Source organism: Elaeis guineensis, chromosome 3, assembly GCF_000442705.2.
Source record: "Elaeis guineensis isolate ETL-2024a chromosome 3, EG11, whole genome shotgun sequence".
Classification (NCBI taxonomy): domain Eukaryota; kingdom Viridiplantae; phylum Streptophyta; class Magnoliopsida; order Arecales; family Arecaceae; genus Elaeis; species Elaeis guineensis.
In genome coordinates, this window is record NC_025995.2 from 37,591,074 (window position 1) to 37,612,087 (window position 21,014).

Genomic DNA, 21,014 nt, shown 5'->3' on the forward strand with positions numbered 1-21,014 from the left:
AAATTTTGAATTTCAAATTTGAAATTTCAACCAAATTTAAATTTCAAATTTTAAATTTTAAATTTTTGAATTTTGAATTTAATTTCAAATTTCAAAATTCAAATTTAAATTTTAAATTTTAAATTTTTGAATTTTAAATTTCAAAAACTTTCAAATTTTTTTAAATTTTAAATTTTGAATTTTAAATTTTAAATTTTAAATTTTAAATTTTAAATTTTAAATTTAAACTTTTAGATTACAACTTAATCTATGCATGCAAATATATATATCATATCTAAGAACCGCTCTGATACCATTTGTGGGAAATTCAGTGTAGGGTAAAATGGTAATTTTAAAATTTTTCAAAATTATGATTTTATAGTGAAAAAATATTAATTAATTTAATTAATTAATATAAATTTATCCTACACTAGGATCTAAATATGATATATAGCATGCATGTATTTAAATTTAAAATTCAAATTCGAACAGTAAACACTTTACTGTAATGTGTTCAGAACACAATACCTTTGTGCGGGTAGTAGATCGCGCAATCTGATCACTGTCGGGAGAGTCTGATCATCATGATGCAGTCACACAGTGTGTCTGGCCTCTGTGGATCATCCACACGAAGCTTCTGATCTGATCGACTCCTCACGAGTGCTAGCTCGTTGTAGAGCCCTTTTGACAGTCGATGCTGATCGAACTCCTTCGATCGATGTCTGTCGATTCTTTGGATGCTTGGATCATCAATAGACATGCTTGAGAGGATGTTGAAGATCTCCTGAGATTTTGTGGGCTCACGACACTCGTAGCTCACTTTCTCACTTCCGAACCCCAGGCTAAAACTCTAGGGAACTCACCGAAAACCTTACACCCACTTTTCTTTCTTTTTTTCTCTTGGAAGATATGGACTTCCTTCTCACGCACAAGATCTCTCATGCCCCAAAATTTTTCTTCAAAAATCTTCTTCTTGCACACCCCACTCTTCTCCTCCTTTTATAACAACGTCAAACGTCTTATCCAAAAGAAAGGATAAAGATGAGTAATTGCACATTTGAATTCAAATCAAAATTTGAATTCAAATGGACACCAACTCATCCTTTATCCACTAAAGCGTGAGGCATGGCTTAAATTTGCATGGAATGATTTCATGAGAAACTTTTCTCATGTAATAAATGGGACGTAAAAAAAGGGATAAGGTGCAAAGATTGATTGCCCATTCAAATTCAAACTTTATTTTGAATTTGAATGGCCAACCAATCATCCTTATCCATTTATATGGTACATTAAAGTGGGGCGTGGAGAGGGCTTGGCATGAGAAAATAATTCATGAGAAGTTCCTTCTCATGAATTCAAATGGGTGCAACGGAAGTGAGGTGGCGCATGGAGATTGGGTCAAGGTGGTTTAATTATTTAAACCAACCTAATTGAACCAAATAATTTAGGTCCAATTAGACTAATTTAAATCCAACTAAATTAGGCTTAATTGGCTCAATAAAATCTTAATCAAATCAAAAATTGACTAAACCCAACCCTTGATCAAATCAGGACCAAACCATCTCGATGATTAGGTCAACTCTTAACCTAATCGGGTCAAACCCAACTGAATCCAATTCAATTGGACTTGATCCAAAAATAATTACTCAACTAAATTGAGTTAATTAGTGATCAAATCACTAATTAAATCTCTCATAAATACTGAGTCCAAATCCGATGGGCAATCGGGCATCAGAATTCATCGATATGTAACCCTGATCGAAAAGTCCCAACCAGTGGGACTCTTGACCCCGGTACCCATAATGTGTGAAACTCATGATTAGAGAATCCTGATTCTCGATCACTGAGTCTCAAACAAGTAAGATTCTACATCAACTATCAGATTAGATAGGAACTTCTAATGTGTGTGACCCCGCAGGTTCGAACCTAAGCCGGTAGCACAGGAACCAATTCCTGTACTAATCGAAGTGACCATCTAGCAATGATATCCGATATCTGGATAGGTCGAAGAGTCGCAATCACAACACTCAGAACCTACATGAATATGGTTACTGTATAATTCATCCTTTTGACCCCTATGTTTAGGACGACTCAGGGTTAAACTGTCAATCCTGATCAGATCATTCGAATCGTGCTCAACTCAAACAGTCCTGTGACTCCTCACAAAGACTACCCTGGTCAAGATTTTGCTAAATTAAAACATGACTGTACACAGCTCCTAAATTGGAGTGGTCAATCCCATCTTAACACACGCACCGACAAGTCAAGTACTTGACTACACCCAGCAGCCTTCCATCACTGAATTAAAAATTCAGGTAGTCCAGTGCCTAAGTGCAGTGAGTTGCTTGCAAGTCACCATGGAGGTCTCAGGTCAGAGGGATATTTATACCCATATTCTATCGGAGCAAATCTTGACAGCAGAAATAGCTCCAGAGTTGGTCATGTTCAGTGCAGATGTACCTTTACATCTCACCTGTATGCCATACCAGTGTCTCCACACTCATTGGTTAAGAGGACAACCAACCTATATGGCACACAACAACCTATGCTTGATAAACGTTGTCGTCCTTGGTAACAACGTATCATTGGTCACGAATAGATTTAAGGACTAAACGATAAATCCTCCTTTGTCGAGTCTAAATAGTCCTAAGGATTTCACCACAACATAGAAGTTCATTAGAAGATGAAATATTTTGTGATGAAAAATATCAAAATAATTTTTATTAATTCATAATTATGTACAAATATAAAAATGAGCACAACCATCAATAGGTTGGTGATTGGCTTTGAATACTATTTCCAACAATCTGGCCTCTGCGGATCATCCACACGAAGCTCCCGATCTGATCGACTCCTCACGAGTGCTAGCTCGTTGTAGAGCTCTTTCGACGGCCGATGCTGATCGAACTCCTTCGATCGATGTCTGCCAATTCTTTGGATGCTCCAGATCATCAGCAAATGTGTTAAAGAGGATGTTGAAGATATCTCTAAAATTTGGTCGGCTCACGACACTCGTAGCTCACGTTCTCACTTTTCGAACTACAGGCTGAAACCCTGAAGAACTCACTGAAACCCTGCGCACACTTTTTCTTTCTTTTCTTTCTTTTTCTCTCGGAAGGATATAGACCTTCACCTTGCACACAAGGATTCCTCGTGCCCAGATTTTCTCTCTAAAATTTTTCTTGCACACGACCCACTCTTCTCCTCCTTTTAAAACCATGTCAAACATCTTATCCACGTGAGAGAATAAAGATGAGTAATTGCACATTTGAATTCAAATCAAATTTTGAATTCAAATGAAAATCAATTTATCCCTATCCACTAAGGGTGTGAGAAGAGGAGGGTGTGGCTTAATTTGTGCGTGAGTGATTTCATGAGAAACATTTTCTCATGTAATAAATAGAGCACTAAAAGAGGATAAGGTCAAGGCGCTAAGATTGGTTACTCATTCAAATTCAAATTTTATTTTGAAATTGAATGGCCAACTAATCATCCTTATCCACTCATTTGGCACATTAAAGTAGGGCATGAGGAGGGCTTTGCATGAGGAAAAATTTATGAGAACTTCCTTCTCGTGAATTCAAATGGGCGTAGTGGAAGTGAGGTGGCGTAGGGAGAATGGGTCAAGGTGGTTTCATTATTTAAACCAACCTAATTGAACCAAATAAGTTAGGCCCAATTAGACTAATTTAAACCCAACTTAATTAAGCTTAATTAGGCTCAATAAAATTCTAATCAAATCAGGAATTGATTAAGCCCAACCACTGATCATATCAGGGACCAAACCATCTCGACGATTAGGTCAACTCTTAACCTAATCGGGTCAAATCCAACTGAATCCAATTCAATTGGACTTGATCCAAAATTAATTACTCAATCAAATTGAGTTAATTAGTGATCAAATCACTAATTAAATCTCTCATAAATATTGAGTCCAAATCTGATGGGTAATCGGGCATCAGAATTCATCGATATGTAACCCTGATCGAAGAGTCCCAAACCAGTGGGACTCTTGACCCCAATACCCAAAATGTGTGGGATTTATGATCAGAGAATCTTGATTCTCGATCACAGAGTCCAGACACATAGGACTCATAGTATATGAGCATTAGGACTCTTCATCAGCCATCAGATCGGATAGGAACCTCTAATGTGTGTGACCCCGCAGGTTCGAACCTAAGCCGGTAGCACAGGAACCAATTCCTGTACTAATCGAAGTGACCATCTAGCAATGGTACCTGATGATCAGATAGGTCGAATAGTCGCAATCACAACACTTAGAACCTACGTGAATATAGTTATTGTATAATTCATCCTTTTGACCTCTGTGTTTAGGACGACTCAAGGTTAAACTGTTAACCCTGATTAGATCATCCGAATCATGCTCAACTCAAACAGTCCTGTGACTCCTCACAAAGATTACCCTGGCCAAGGTTTTGCTAAATTGAAATACAACTGTACACAGCTCCTAAACTGGAGTGGTCAATCCCATCTTGACACACGCACTGACAAGTCAAGTACTTGACTACACCCAGCAGCCTTCCGTCACTGAATTAGAAATTCATGTAGTCCAGTGCCTAAGTGCAGTGAGTTGCTTGCAAGTCACCGTGACGATTTTAGGTCGGAGGGATATTTATACCCATATTTCATCAGAGCAAATCTTGACAGCAGAAATAGCTCCGAAGTCGATCACGTTCAGTGCAGATGTACCCTTACATCTCACCTGTATGCCATATCAGTGTCTCCACACTCATTGGTTAAGAGGACAACCAACCTATATGGCACACAACGACCTATGCTTGATAAACGTTGTCGTCCTTGGTAACAACGTATCATTTGGTCATGAACAGATTTAAGAATTAAATGATAAATCCTCTTTTGTTGAGTCTAAATAGTCCTAAGGACTTCACCACAACATAGGAGTTCATTAGAAGATGAAATATTTTGTGATGAAAAATATCAGAATAATTTTTATTAATTCATAATTCATGTACATATACAAAAATGAGCACAACCGTCAACAGACTAACGATTGACTTTGGGACACTATTCCCAACAATCTTTCACTTGGCCTAAAGCCAATCGGTGTAGTATCTAATACCCATCTTCGACTTGTAGTCGTCGAACTCCTTCACCGCAATGGCTTTAGTGAATGGGTCGGTCAGGTTTTTTTTTCCATCGATCTTCAGAAGGTCGATGTCACCTCGATCCATAATTTTTCGGATGAGATGGTAGCGGCACAGAATATGCTTCGTCCGCTGGTGTGCCTTGGGTTCCCTCGCCTGAGCAATAGCTCCAGAGCTGTCACAGTAGAGCAAAATAGGACCAACAAGGGAGGGTGCTACTTCGAGCTCGGTGATGAATTTCCTCATCCACACCGCTTCTTTGGCAGCATCTGATGCAGCGATATACTCTGCCTGGCAAACTGAATCAGCCACTGTGTGTTGCTTGAAACTCTTCCAGCAGATAGCCCCACCATTAAGGGTAAAAATAAATCTCGACATACTTTTGCTGTCATCGTGATCAGACTGGAAACTAGAGTCTGTAAACCCTATAAGTCTCAAGTCTGATTCACCATAAACAAGCCACTGGTCCTTAGTATTTCTTAAATACTTCAGGATGGTTTTAACAACCTTCCAGTGATTCTCCCCTAGATCAAATTGGTATCTACTCACTACCCCTAGTGAGTATGCCACATCTGGTCGTGTACATGTCATGGCGTACATGATAGATCCCACTGTCGAAGCATATGAAATCCTACCCATATGCTCTCTCTCTTGAAGTGTTGTCGGACAATTCCTCTTCAAGAGAGAAATTCCATGGTCTATCGGTAGATAGCCTTTCTTAGAATTTCCATGCTGAACCTCTTCAGCATAGTATCTATGTACGTAGACTGGGATAAACCAAGCAACCTTTTAGATCTATCCCTGTAGATCCTCATCCTTAGGATGTAGGAAGCTTCTCCCAAATCCTTCATGGAGAACTGTGACGACAGCCAAATCTTTATTCTCTGTAATGCAGGGATATCATTCTCCATTAAGAGAATGTCATCCACATACAATACAAGAAATACTACTACTGGACCATTAGCCCACTTATAAATGTAGGGCTCTTCTCCATTCTTTACGAAGCCATACATCTTGATAAGTCCATAAATAGACCTCTGTAGTCTGCACACCTTAGACTCATCTGTAGATGTGAATCCTTCAGTTTGTATCATATACACCTCTTCATCCAGCTCTCCGTTTAGAAAAGCTGTCTTCACATCCATCTGTCAGATTTCATAGTCCAGATAGACAACTATCGCAAGCATAATCCGAATGGATTTGAGCATTGCCATAGGAGAAAATATCTCGTTATAGTCTATACCATAATGTTGATGATATTCCTTGACAACTAGATGGGCTTTATAGGTTTTCACCTTTCCGTCTGCGCCCCTCTTCCTCTTGAAGACCCACTTACACCCTATGGGTTTTACTCCTTCGGGTGGGTTAACCAATGTCCACACATCGTTGACCTTCATGGACTTCATTTCGGATTTCATGGCCACTAGCCATTTCTCAAAGTCAGATCTTTACATTGCATCCATGTAGGTGATCGGATCCTCATCGTTTTCATCAAGTTTGATAGGATCGTCGTCCCGGACCAAGAAACCATAGTATCTGTCCGGTTGACGTGGTACTCTATCAGATCACCTTAAGGGTGCTTGAACAATGGGCTCCGGATCTGATCTAATCAAATCTGATTCAAGTTCAGTAACTTGTGTCGGTTTTTTCACCTGTCGAACTTCGTCAAGTTCGATCTTAGAGGCAACAGTCCATTCACCAAGGAACTCTTTTTCCAAAAAGATTGCCTTAAGGCTGACAAACACCTTTTGCTATTCAGCCAGGTAGAAATAATACCCTTTGGTCTTTTTTGGGTATCTTATAAAATTATACTTGTCAGACCTAGGTCCTAGCTTGTCCGTAATTAAACATTTAACATAAGTCAGACACCCCCAAACCCTAAGGTGCGAGAGTACTGGCTTATGTCCTATCCATATCTCATATGGCATTTTGGTTATAGACTTACTCAGAACTCTATTTAGAAGGTAACAAGCCGATTCGAGCGTATATCCCAGAGAAGATCGACAGACCAAAACCCCATCATGGATCGAACCATGTCCAACAAGGTTCGATTCCTCCTTTCAGATACACCATTATGCTGTGGTGTTCCAGGAGGAGTCCATTGAGAGAGAATCCCATTCTCCCCAAATATGTCAGAAACTCATTGGAAAGGTATTTACCTCCTCGATCAGATCGAAGAGTTTTAATACACTTCTCAGTTTATTTTTCTACCTCATTTCGAAATAGTTTGAACATTTCAAACGACTCCGACTTATGCTTCATTAAATAGACATATCCATACCTCGATAGATCATCTGTGAAGGTTATGAAGTAGAAATATCCACCTCTTGCACTTGTGCTCATGGGTCCACATACATCAGAATGTACTAGACCCAAGAGTTCACTGGCTCGCTCACCTTTTCCAGTAAAAGGTGACTTGGTCATTTTACCAAGAAGACATGACTCACAGGTTGGAAGTGATTCACAATCACCTACTTCAAGAATTCCTTCTTGAGCCAACCTGTTTATCCTATTCTTATTGATATGACCTAGCCTACAGTGCCAAAGGTAGACTTCTGACACATTATCTATTCTAGGATATTTACCGAAGTTTGAACCACATTAACAGGTTGTGATAGAAAATAAATTCTATTATAAAGTTATCCAATAAACATTGTAACACCATTCAAAATAATATTATAAATATTTTTTTTATTAAAAATTGATAACCGTTCATGGCCAAAAGGCCTACAGAAATAATATTTAATAAAAACTTGGACAATAGTGACATTCACTCATAATTATATTTCGAGAATTGATTACAAGGTTCATGATTGCTAATGCTAGAACTGAAACTTTGCTTCCATCTCCAACGTTCAGGAACCTCTCACCTTCATCAAATCTCCTACTGACCTGCAGACCCTGCATCGAATTACAAATATGATAAGGGCTTCCGATAATCAATACCCAGACAGTAGTATCACCAATGAAAAAGTTGCAAGGTGTTATCATATAAATACCTTGCTTCTTCTTTGGCCTGTTCGGGTCCAGTGAGGCAATGTATAGAGGACAGTTTCTCTTCCAGTGCCCCTGCTTCTTGCAAAAGAAGCACTCCGCCTGGCTCTGGTCGGGCTTGTGCTTCTTGGTCTGACCCTGTGCAGACGTCCCAGCATGCAGCTGCACCTTCTTATTCTTCTTCTTCTTGTTCTTCTTCCCTTTCTTAAAGGGTCAACGACCAGAAGAAGACCCTCCCATAATATTTACTGACTCCTTATGGAGCTGGTGATCCTTCTCAACATTCTGCAGCAACCCCAACAAGTCGTGGTAGTTCACTGTAGGCTTTGTCATTCAAAAATGAGTAAGGAAGGGAAGGAATGACTTGGGCAGAGAATTAAAGATCGCATCCTTACCGACTGTTCATGCAGAAAAAACCCAGTTTACTTAGGCGCTCAATCATTTCGATCATGTACAGTACATGATCAGTGACTGAGGCTCCATCCCTCATCCGAGCATTGAAAATGGCACAACTAATTTTATACCTTTCAACATCGTCAGGCGTGCCAAAAGAGTCGTTCAACATTTGAAGCATCTCCTGTGGTTGGGCATTCTCGAACCTGCGACTGAACTCATCATTCATTGCCGCCAGCATTATGCATCGGACGTTGGTGCGGTCGTTGAACCACTTCTGATAAGTATCTCAGACCGTCCCTCTAGCATTCAGGACTGGCTCCTCAGGTGCCGGATCCGTTACTACATAAAGGATCCGCTCATGCTCAAGGATGATTTTTAATTTTTGATACCAGCTATCAAAATTAAGTCCCATGAGCTTGTCATTATCTAATAATGACCGGAGCGACAGGGTAGTGGCCATAGTTGCATAAAGAAAAACCAGACCTATATTAGTACATAAATTATTAATACTAAAGACTTGAACTTTAGTCTAAAGTTTCTTCCAGTATTTTTACGAATTGGTAGCCTCAACCTTCAATTCGAAGAATTACTTTAATTCCTTAGTGGGTACTAGAATCCACACAGACTACACACGAGCCCAACTTTAGTTGGTCAACCCATGTACATTTATGGGTTGGTTCATAACCAGTTGTTTCTCTAAACAACTTCTAGTAATTAATTTTGCCCCAGAACCTAATCAGTAGGCTTTGGCCTCCACTAAAAAAATCGGTTAGGTCCAACCATTAACATGATTTGATTTGGTGAATCGGACCAATAAATGATCAAGCCTGACTTTGGTTGGCCAACCTAACCACCATCAGAAAGACTCAAACCAAATTATCATACTATGAATGATAATTCCATTAATCAATAAGCACCAGGCCTTTGGGCCTCCAATGATTATTAAACTAATGGACTCATTATCACTCACTTAATGGGAGGCTATGACTTAGTTATCAATATAACTTAATCATTTTTAGGACCTAATAATTTTTTTTTTTGAGGATTTTGTTAAAGAATAGATGAGAAAAAAATATCCAGCCAATTTCAATCCTCCCACTGACTTCACCAAGTCAGATTAAAAAGGATTTACTTAAAGCTGGCATTAGGAGCATCTAAATCAGTCAAACTGATTTACCTAATAACTTGGGTGAGCCTTAATCACCAAGTGATCTAATCAAAACCTAATTCACTAGGTTGGCCAGGTAAGTGAGATCAGTGGTGGGGATAAGCCATTAACTCATCAGAGATCGAATCACTACGAGTAGCTCTCACTTAAAAATCACTGGTCAAACTGTCAAACTTACCTTAGACACCAACCGGTTCATTAGTTTTAATTTGATCAACTTAGTAAATAGGGTTCCACCGCGTAGCCATGAATTAAGTCCATCTTGGTCTAGTTAAAGACATTGATCCATTCAACTACAACTATTGAAGTTGAGTCTAGAATATCCTTGACCTAATCTAATTCAACTTTTGATTAGATTTGACCAATTACTCTAATTTAATCTATTTCTTTAAGCTAACCTTAGGTCTAACCCAATTATGAACCTAATTCATCTAACCCATTGACCCACAAGTTTATGCAATTATCTTAGATCTTAATTCATAATTCTAGACCTACTAGACAATACTTAATTCTTTTAATTAAGTATTTGGACTGATGGGTCAGGGTTTGGCATTTTGAAAATAATTTTTAAATTTGAAGGGTTTTATTTTTTGTTCACCAAATGTGTTGACTTATTACACAAATATATCAGCACATTTCATAAATAGAAATCTTATTGCTAATTATATAATAAAAAATAACTCAATCAAAATAAATCATGAATATTTTTTCACTGCTTCATCTGCATGGGATATAATCGTATCGGCATCCCTACCGCCATAGGAGACCCCATCAAATGGGAAGAGAGGGCCTTTAAATCCTACTTTTCTCCTATGATCGGATGGCCATGGCAACCAACCTAATTTGATTACTTGCTACTTGGATCAAGTATATCTAAATATACCAATTTCAAAATTTAAATTTTAAATTTCAAATTTTAAATTTTAAATTTCAAACAAATTTCAAATTTCAAAATTTTGAATTTTAAATTTTGAATTTTAAATTTTGAATTTTAAAATTTGAATTTTAAATTTGAAATTAATAAGAATTTACCCTACACTAGGATCTAAATATGATATATACATGCATACATTTAAATTTGAAATTCAAATTTGAACAGTAAACACTTTACTGTAATGTGTTCAGAACATAATATCTTTGTGCAGGTAGTAGATCACCGTAATCTGATCACTATCGAGAGAGTCTGATCATCACGATGCAGCCACACAGCATATTTGACCTCTGCAGATCATCCACATGAAGCTTCCGATCTGATCGACTCCTCACGAGTGCTAGCTCGTTGTAGAGCCCTTTCGACGATCGATGCTGATCGAACTCCTTCGATCAATGTCTGTCAATTCTTTGGATGCTTCAGATCATCAACAGATGTGCTTGAGAGGATATTATAGATTTTCCTAAAATTTGGTGGGCTAACGACACTCGTAGCTCACCTTCTCACTTTTCAAACTCCAGGCTGAAACCCTGAAGAACTCATTGAAACCCTACGCATAATTTTTCTTTCTTTTTCTCTCGGAAGGATATAGACCTTCACCTTGCACACAAGGATTCTCACACCCAGATTTTCTCTCCAAAATTTTTTTTGCACACGCCCCACTCTTCTCCTCCTTTTAAAATCATGTCAAATGTCTTATCCGCGTGAGAGGATAAAGATGAGTAATTGCACATTTAAATTCAAATCAAATTTTGAATTCAAATGAAAATCAATTTATCCCTATCCACTAAGGACGTGAGAAGAAGAGGGTGTGGCTTAATTTGTGCGTGAGTGATTTTATGAGAAATATTTTCTCGTGTAATAAATGGGATGCTAAAAGAGGATAAGGTCAAGGCGCTAAGATTGGTTGCTCATTCAAATTCAAACTTTGTTTTGAATTTGAATGGCCAACTAAGCATCCTTATCTACTCATTTGGCATATTAAAGTAGGGCATGAGGAAAAATTCATGAGAACTTCCTTCTCGTGAATTCAAATGGGCGCAGTGGAAGTGAGGTGGCGCAGGGAGAATGGGTCAAGATGGTTTCATTATTTAAACCAACCTAATTAAACCAAATAAGTTAGGCCCAATTAGACTAATTTAAATCCAACTTAATTAGGTTTAATTAGGCTCAATAAAATCCTAATCAAATCAAGAATTGATTAAGCCCAACCACTGATCATATCATGGACCAAACCATCTCGACGATTAGGTCAACTCTTAACCTAATCGGGTCAAACCCAACTGAATCCAATTCAATTGAACTTGATCCAAAATTAATTACTCAATCAAATTAAGTTAATTAGTGATCAAATCACTAATTAAAACTCTCATAAATATTGAGTCCAAATTCGATGGATAATCGGGCATCAGAATTCATCGATATGTAACCCTGATCGAAGAGTCCCAAACCAGTGGGACTCTTGACCCCGGTATCCAAAATGTGTGGGACTCATGATCAGAGAATCTTAATTCTTGATCACAGAGTCCCAGACACATAGGACTCATAGTCCACAAGCATTAGGACTCTTCATCAGCCATCAGATCAGATAAGAACCTCTAATGTGTGTGACCCCGCAGGTTTGAACCTAAGCTGGTAGCACAGGAATCAATTCCTGTACTAATCGAAGTGACCATCTAGCAATGGTACTCGATGACTGGATAGGTCGAATAGTCACAATCGCAACACTCAGAACCTACATGAATATGGTTACTGAATAATTCATTTTTTTGACCTCTGTGTTTAGGACGACTCAGGGTTAAAATGTCAACCCTGATTAGATCATCCGAATCGTGCTCAACTCAAACAGTCCTGTGACTCCTCACAAAGACTATCCTAGCTAAGGCTTTGCTAAATTGAAACATGACTGTACACAGCTCCTAAACTAGAGTGGTCAATCCCATCTTGACACATGCACCGACAAGTTAAGTACTTGACTACATCCAGTAGCCTTCCATCACTGAATTAGAAATTTAGGTATTCCAGTGCCTAAGTGCAGTGAGTTGCTTGCAAGTTACCATGGTGGTCTCAGGTCAGAGGGATATTTATACCCATATTCCATCAGAGCAAATTTTGACAGCAGAAATAGCTCCGGAGTCGGTCACGTTCAGTGCAGATGTACCCTTACATCTCACCTGTATGCCATACCAGTGTCTCCACACTCATTGGTTAAGAGGACAACCAACCTATATGGCACACAACGACCTATGCTTGATAAATGTTGTCATCCTTGGTAACAACGTATCATTTGGTTGCGAACAGATTTAAGAACCAAAAGACAAATCCTACTTTGTCAAGTCTAAATAGTCCTAAGGACTTCACCACAACATAGGAGTTCATTAGAAGATGAAATATTTTGTGATAAAAAATATCAAAATAATTTTTATTAATTCATAATTCATATACATATACAAAAATGAGCACAACCGTTAACAGACTGACGATTGGCTTTGGGACACTATTCCTGACATATGAAGCAATCAAGGTCTGGAAACTAGCAAGCAAAGGGGTGACCAAACACCTTTTTAGGCATGGAGAAGTGGGATGCCCAAACTCCTTAGGCATTGGATCTTCAAGAGAGAAGAGAGAGGGGGCGAGAGGGAGAAGAGAGAGGGGCGTGGGGACCTTCTAAGGGAGGCGTGGGGTGCTAGAATTCAGTGCTTAGGAGCCTTAGGGAAGGCTCCTTTAAATAAGCATAAGGTTTGAATCTTATTCAAAACTAAACAACTACTTAATACAAGTCCTACTTGTATTAGGAATTATTATTCTTTTAGTTATTTGACCCCCTTTAGAAGATCTTTTTGGTGCCAACTATTGGAGTCCTTGCATCCACAAATACACACGCCACATGGAGCCTAAGGGGTGCCCCATGCTGGTCCCACATGCCCTCTAATGGGTGGGCATACCCAATTTAATCAAATCAAGTGATGCCCAATCCAAACTATCAAAAAAATTGAGTAAGAGTTTGAATCTTTAATTCGTTTGATCCAGAACCTTAGGCACCCAACAATTGAAGCCCAATGAATCTAATTCATTGAAGTTATTAGTAGGTAATTAATCTTAAATCAATCTTATCAAATAAGAAACTCAAACATAAGGAGAAAATTAGGTTCAACCATGTGCTAGCAAAGTTATCCTGAATTCAATAGGATTTCTATAAATTCAATTAAGATTTCATAAGCCCAATTGTTCATTCCAGATCTAATCCCTTTGTTGTGTGACCCCATAGGTTCAATTCTATCTGATAGTAAGATATACAATGATTTTTATCACAGTATTATTGAAACTTGGGTCGAAATAGTTTCACTCTAACTTATTAAAGATTGTCGATCCTGAGCAACCCCAATGAGCTCTCACTATCCACCAGTGATACTTAGCAGTATGTAGTGACAATCTAGTAGAATCGAAAAAAAATCTCAAGGTGTAGTTTTCATGTGATTCAGTCCCTCAATTGTGAGTTCTGACTAGATGACAGATTATGCATAAATCATCAAACTTCATCATCAGTCATTGATGGAGCCAGATCTAGGATTTCGGGATTACTCTTGAAATTTTTTCAAGATCAGACAGCAAAGACTAAAATAAATTAAAATTTATCTTATAAAATTAGAGAATCCCTAGATCGAAGATCCTATTACATGATTATTACATGATATTAAATCAGAAATTAAAATATAAAGAGCAAGAACTACATGTTGATCATATCAACATGTTTCTATACTACATCTAATGTATATAAATATAATAGATTAGATCTATTACCTTGCAAGTTAGACGTTCTAACATTGCTGATCCAGGCTTGAGAATGATGTTGCGAGCCGCACATACATTCAGCCTTTAGGCGTCGTCCACACGAGCCCATGAATCACGATCAGAAGTCCTGATCCAAGAAATCAGTACAGTTTGCTAGTACTGCGGTGATCCTTCTTCGATGGTCAATCAGATGTCTCCTTCTTCTTGATTTGGACTCTTCCAAAGATGAGAAGTAGGAGAAGAAGTTTTAGATGAGACACTCTTAGAAAATTTACATATGGAGGAAAGAAAGAGATGAACCCAACAACTCTAGAAGAAGATCCTCTTCTTCTTCTCTTTGCTCTAACCCAGACACCTAGTTTTGTGTCTATTAGATCTCCACACCCCAAGACTCTTTCTCCTTGATTTTTGGATGCCCCAAAGGTCTCTTAATTCTCTATGTTTCACAAAAATTTTATGAAGAAATTTATTTTAAATAGAGAGATATGAAGAGTCCTTGTCTATGTCAAATACCTAGTCAAGGATTATCCAAACAAGGCAAGACAAGGGGCGCCCAACTCTTGGGCGTCCCCTCTTTTTTTTTTGTGCTATGGACCACCAGCAAAGGGCACATATTATGTGCCATAAAAGTCATAAAAAAATTTAAAAAAATTTAGATAAAATTAGTACCATAAGGAAAGAATTTTGGTTTCTTAAAACTCTATCTCATAGAATTTGAAATCCAAACTAATTCCTATTTTGACTTGATCTACAACTACATTCCATGTAAAAGAGAAAGAGAGGAAAGTTTTGGGCATGCATGAAGATTTGGGAGAGAGCATTTTGTTGCACAAAATAAGAAAGAGTGGGCATGGGATAAGAGAGAGTGGGCATGGGGGGCTAAGGTGGTGCAAGGTGGAATCCTAGTCTTATTAGGATTCTATCTATGACTTGTTCAAATTTTGTTTCTCAAACCAAATCAAATCAAAATCAAATCAACCTAAATAAAATAGATCTTAACCAAATTAAGAGCCTAATTTAATCAGATTAAATTAGATTTAAATTTAATTTAATTTTTTAATCAAATTAAAAATTAGGTTGACCCAAGTCCTATTTGAACTAGGACTAGTTTTTTCTTGTACTTGGTTTATCCAATAAATCAATTGAACTTGATCCAATCAAGTCTAAATTAAATCTAATTAAATTATATTTAATTAAACTTAATCTCAGTCTATTGACTTAATTAAATTAAGTCAATTAGCAATCAAATTACTAATCGATCCTCCTGCAACACTTGCACTAGGTTAAATGTCAATCGTATTGATCGTTTAACCCTAGAATGATTCTTAATCGTTGATCAACCATCTGATTGGATCGTAAACTCTAATGTGTGTGATCTCATAGGTTTGAACCTAAGTCGATAGCACAAAAATAAATTTTTGTACCAATCGAAGTGATCATCTAGCAATGGTACCCGACGGTCAGATAGGTCGAACGTGTAGAACAACATCCTTAGAATCTATGCGGATATAGTTTCCATATAATTCATCTCCTTGATCAAAATGTACATAGAACACCTCAGAGTTCAACTATCAACTCTAATCAGGTTGTCCACATTGTATTTCAAAATATCAAATCCATCTAATGGATTATCCTGACCAAGGTTTTGCTAAATTGAAATACAGAGACTCATTCTTCTCCAACTCTTGGAGTGGTCAATCCCATCTTGATCACACTCTGACTTTGAAAGTACTTGATTGTGCCTAGAAGCCTTTCATCACTGAATTAGAAATTCAGTTAGTCCAGTACCAAAGCACAGTGAGTTGCTTGCAAGTCATTGAGGTGATCTCAGGTCTAAGGGACACTTATACCTATATCCCATCAGAGACATTCTCGACAGCAGAATGCTCTGAAGTTGATCACGTTCAATGATGATGTATCCTCACATTTCACTTATATGCCATACCAGTATCTCCATATTCCTTGGTTAAGAGGACAACCAACCCATATGGCCTACAGCGACCTATGCTCGATAGAAGCTGTCGTCCTTATTAACAGCTCATCATTTGGTCGTGAACAGTTTTAAGGACTAATCGATAAATTCTCTCTTTATCGAACTTAAATAGTTCTAAGGACTTCATCACAATAACAGAATTCATTAGAAGATGAAAACTTATGATGAAAATATCAAAAATATATTTTATTTATTAACAAATCAATTACAATACAAGGTTGCTCAATCATCAACAGATTGATGATTAACTTTTGGGATATATTTTTCAACAACTCTCACTTGTCCTAAAGTCACTCGACACAGTATCTAATACCCATCTTCGACTTGTGATTGTCGAACTCCTTTATTGCTAGGGCTTTAGTGAAGGGGTCAGTCAGATTCTCCTTTCTGTCGATCTTCTAAAGGTCGACGTCACCTCGATCCATGATCTTCCAGATCAGGTAGAAGTGGCGTAAAATATGTTTCATCCATTAGTGTGCTTTGGATTTCTTTACCTGAGCTATTGCACCAGTGCTGTCATAGTAGAGCAGGACTGGACCATCGAGGGAGGGTGCTACTCCTGTTGGAACCAGATCTAGGGTTTCAGGGTTAGATCTTGAAACTTTTTCAAGATCATACAGCGGAAGACTAAAATAAATCAAAATTTATTTTTTAAAACCAGAGAATTCCTAGATCTAAGATCCTATTACATGATTATTACATAGCATTAAATCAAAAATTAAAATATATAAATATAGCATGAACTATATGTTGATCATATCAACATGTTTCTATACCACATCTAATGTATGTATTAAACAATAGATCAGATCTATTACCTTGCAAGTTAGACACTCTAACCTCATTGATCCAGGCTTAAGGATGATGTTGCAAGCCACACACATGTCCGGCCTCTAGGAGTCGTCCACACGAGCCCACGAATCTCGATCAGAAGTCCTGCTTCAGGAAATCAGCACAGTATGCTAGTACTGCGCTGATCCTTCTTTGATGGTTGATCAGGTGCCTCCTTCTTCTTGATTTGGACTCTTCCAAAGATAGAAAGTAAAAGAAAGAGTTTCAGATTGAGATACTCTCAGGAAACTAAAGATGGAGGGAGGAAAGATATGAAAACAAAAAATCCTAGAAGAAGACCCTCTTCTTCTTCACGTTTTTCTCTCTAGACACCCTAACTTGCATCTTTTATATCTTCACGACCCAAAGGTATTTCTATTTGATTTTTAGATGGCACAAAGGTATCTAAAATCCTTATCTTCTCCAAAAATTTCATAAATAAAATCATTTTATACAGAGAGATATGATAGAGTCCTTGTCTAGGTCAAATACCTAGTCAAGGCTTATCCAAACATGGCAAGTTAAGGGGCGCCCAACTCTTGAGCACCTCCTCCATATTTTTGTGTATGGATCACTAGCAAAGGGTGCACAATGTGTACCCTAAAATCCATGAAAATTCTAAAAAAAATTTGGATAAATTCAGTGCAAAATTGAAAGAGTTTTGGATTTCTAAAACTTTATCTCATAGAATTCGAAATCCAAACTTATTCCTTTTTGATTTGATCCAAACCACCTTCCATGTAAGAAAGAAGAGAGGAAACCTTTTGTGAACGTGGGAGAGACCTAGGAGAGGGCTTTTGTCGCACAAAATAAGTGGAGATTGGCATTGAATAAGAGAGAGGGCGTGGGGAAGGCTTATGTGGCGCAAGGTGGAATCCTAGTCTTACTAGGATTCTATCTTATGACTTGTTTTAATTTGGTTTCTCAAATCAAATCAAACTAAAATTAGATCAACCTAATTAAAATAGGTCTTAACCCAATTAAGAACCTAATTTAATCAGATTAAATTAGATTTACATCTGATTTAATTTTTTAATCAAATTAGAAATTAGATTGACCCAAGTCCTAGCTGAACTAGGACTAGTTTTTTCTTGCACTTGGCTTATCCAATAAACCAATTGGACTTGATCCAATCAAGCCCAAAATAAATCTAATTAAATTATATTTAATTAAACTTAATCTCAGCCCATTGGCTTAATCAAATTAAGCCAATTAGCAATCGAATTGCTAATCGATCCTCCTGCAATACTTGCACTGGGTTAAATGTCAATCGTATTGATCATTTAACCCTAGAATGATTCTTAATCGTTGATCAACCATCCAATTGGATCATGAACTCTAATGTGTGTGACCTCATAGGTCCGAACCTAAGCTGATAGCACAGGAATAAATTTTTGTACCAATCGAAGTGACCATCTGGCAATGGTACCCGACGACCGGATAGGTCGAATGTGTAGAACAACATCCTTAGAACCCATGCGGATATAGTTTTCATATAATTCATCCCCTTGACCAAAATGATCATAGGACACCCCAGAGTTCAACTGTCAACTCTGATCAGGTTGTCCATATTGTATTTCAAAATATCAAATCCATCTGATGGATTACCCTGGCCAAAGTTTTGCTAAATTGAAATATAGTGACTCATTCTTCTCCAACTCTTGGAGTGGTCAATCCCATCTCGATCACACTCTGACTTCGCAAGTACTTGACTGTGCCCAGAAGTCTTCCATCTCTGAATTAAAAATTCAGTTAGTCCAGTACCAAAGCACAGTGAGTTGCTTGCAAGTCACTGAGGCGATCTCAAGTCTAAGGGACACTTATACTTATATCCCATCAGAGACATTCTCGACAGCAGAATACTCTGGAGTTGGTCACGTTCAATGATGATGTACCCTTACATCTCACCTGTATGCCATACCAGTGTCTCCACACTCCTTGGTTAAGAGGACAACCAACCCATATGGCCTACAGCGACCTATGCTCGATAGAAAGCTGTCGTCCTTATTAACAGCCTATCATTTGGTCGTAAATAGTTTTAAGGACTAATCGATAAATCCTCTCTTTATCGAACTTAAATAGTCCTAAGAACTTCATCATAACAATGAAGTTCATTAGAAGATGAAAGCTTATGATGAAGATGCCAAATATATTTTATTTATTAACAAATTAATTACAATACTTGATTGCTCAACCGTCAATAGCTTGACGATTGGCTTTTTGGGACACATTTCTCAACAACTCCCACTTGTCCTAAAGCCACTCAGCACAGTATCTAATACCCATCTTCGACTTGTGGTTGTCAAACTCCTTTATCGCCAGGGCTTTAGTGAAGGAGTCGGCTAGGTTCTCTTTTCCGTCGATCTTCTGAAGGTCGACGTCACCTCGATCCACGATCTCCCAGACCAGGTGAAAGTGGTGCAAGATGTGCTTCATCCGCTGATGTGCTTTGGGTTCCTTCGCCTGAGCTATGGCACCAGTGCTGTCGCAGTAGAGCAGGACCGAACCATCGAGGGTGGGTGCTACTCCGAGCTCGTTGATGAATTTTCTCAGCCACACAGCTTCCTTCGCGGCATCTGATGCTGCGATGTACTCCGCTTCACAAATAGAGTCTGCCACAGTATGCTGCTTGGAACTCTTCCAGCAGATGGCTCCATAATTCAGAGTAAAGATATAACCCAACACGCTCCTGCTGTCATCATGGTCAGATTGGAAGCTGGAGTCTGTGAACCCCACAAGTTTCAGATCTGACTCGTCATAAACCAATCATTGGTCCTTAGTATTTCTCAAATACTTAAGGATGGCTTTAACCACTTTTCAGTGATTTTCTCCAGGATCAGATTGGTATCTACTCACTACTCCTAGTGAGTATGCCACATCTGATTTTGTACATGTCATGGCGTACATGATAGATCCCACGACTGAAGCATATGGGACTCTACTCATACGCTCTCTCTCTTCAGGAGTTGTCAGACAATCCTTCTTAGAGAGAGAAATTCCTTGGCCTATCGGTAGATAGCCCTTTTTTGGAATTCTCCATGCTGAACCTCTTCAGCACAGTGTCTATGTACATGAACTGGGATAATCCAAGCATCTTTTTAGATCTATCCCTATAGATCTTCATCCCTAGGATGTAGGATGCTTCACCCAAGTCCTTCATGGAGAACTGTGATGACAACCAAACTTTTATTCCCTGTAGTGCGGGGATGTCATTCTTGATTAAGAGAATATCATCCACGTACAAGACAAAGAATACCACAACTGGACCATTTGCCCATTTATAGATGCAGGGCTCTTCTCCATTCTTAATGAAGCCATACGTTTTGATCACCTTATCAAAATGCATGTTCCAACTCCGAGAAGCTTGCTTCAATCCATAAATGGATCTCTAAAGCTTGCACACCTTGGACTCATCTGTGGATGTAAACCCCTTATGTTGTATCATATACACCTCTTCGGTCAGCTCTCCATTCAGGAAAGCTATCTTTACATCCATCTGTAAGATCTCATAATCCAGATGGACAGCTATTGCAAGCATTATCCGAATGGATTTGAGAATTGCCACAGAAGAAAACTCTCATCATAGTCAATACCATAATGTTGACGATACTCCTTGGCAACTAGACGGGCTTTATAGGTCTCCACCTTTCCGTCTGCGCTCCTCTTTCTTTTGAAGACCAATTTACACCCAATGGGTTTAACCCCTTCAGGTGGGTCAACCAATGTCCATACATCGTTGACCTTCATGGACTCCATTTCGAATTTCATGGCTTCAAGCCATTTCTCAGAATCAGATCTCTGCAT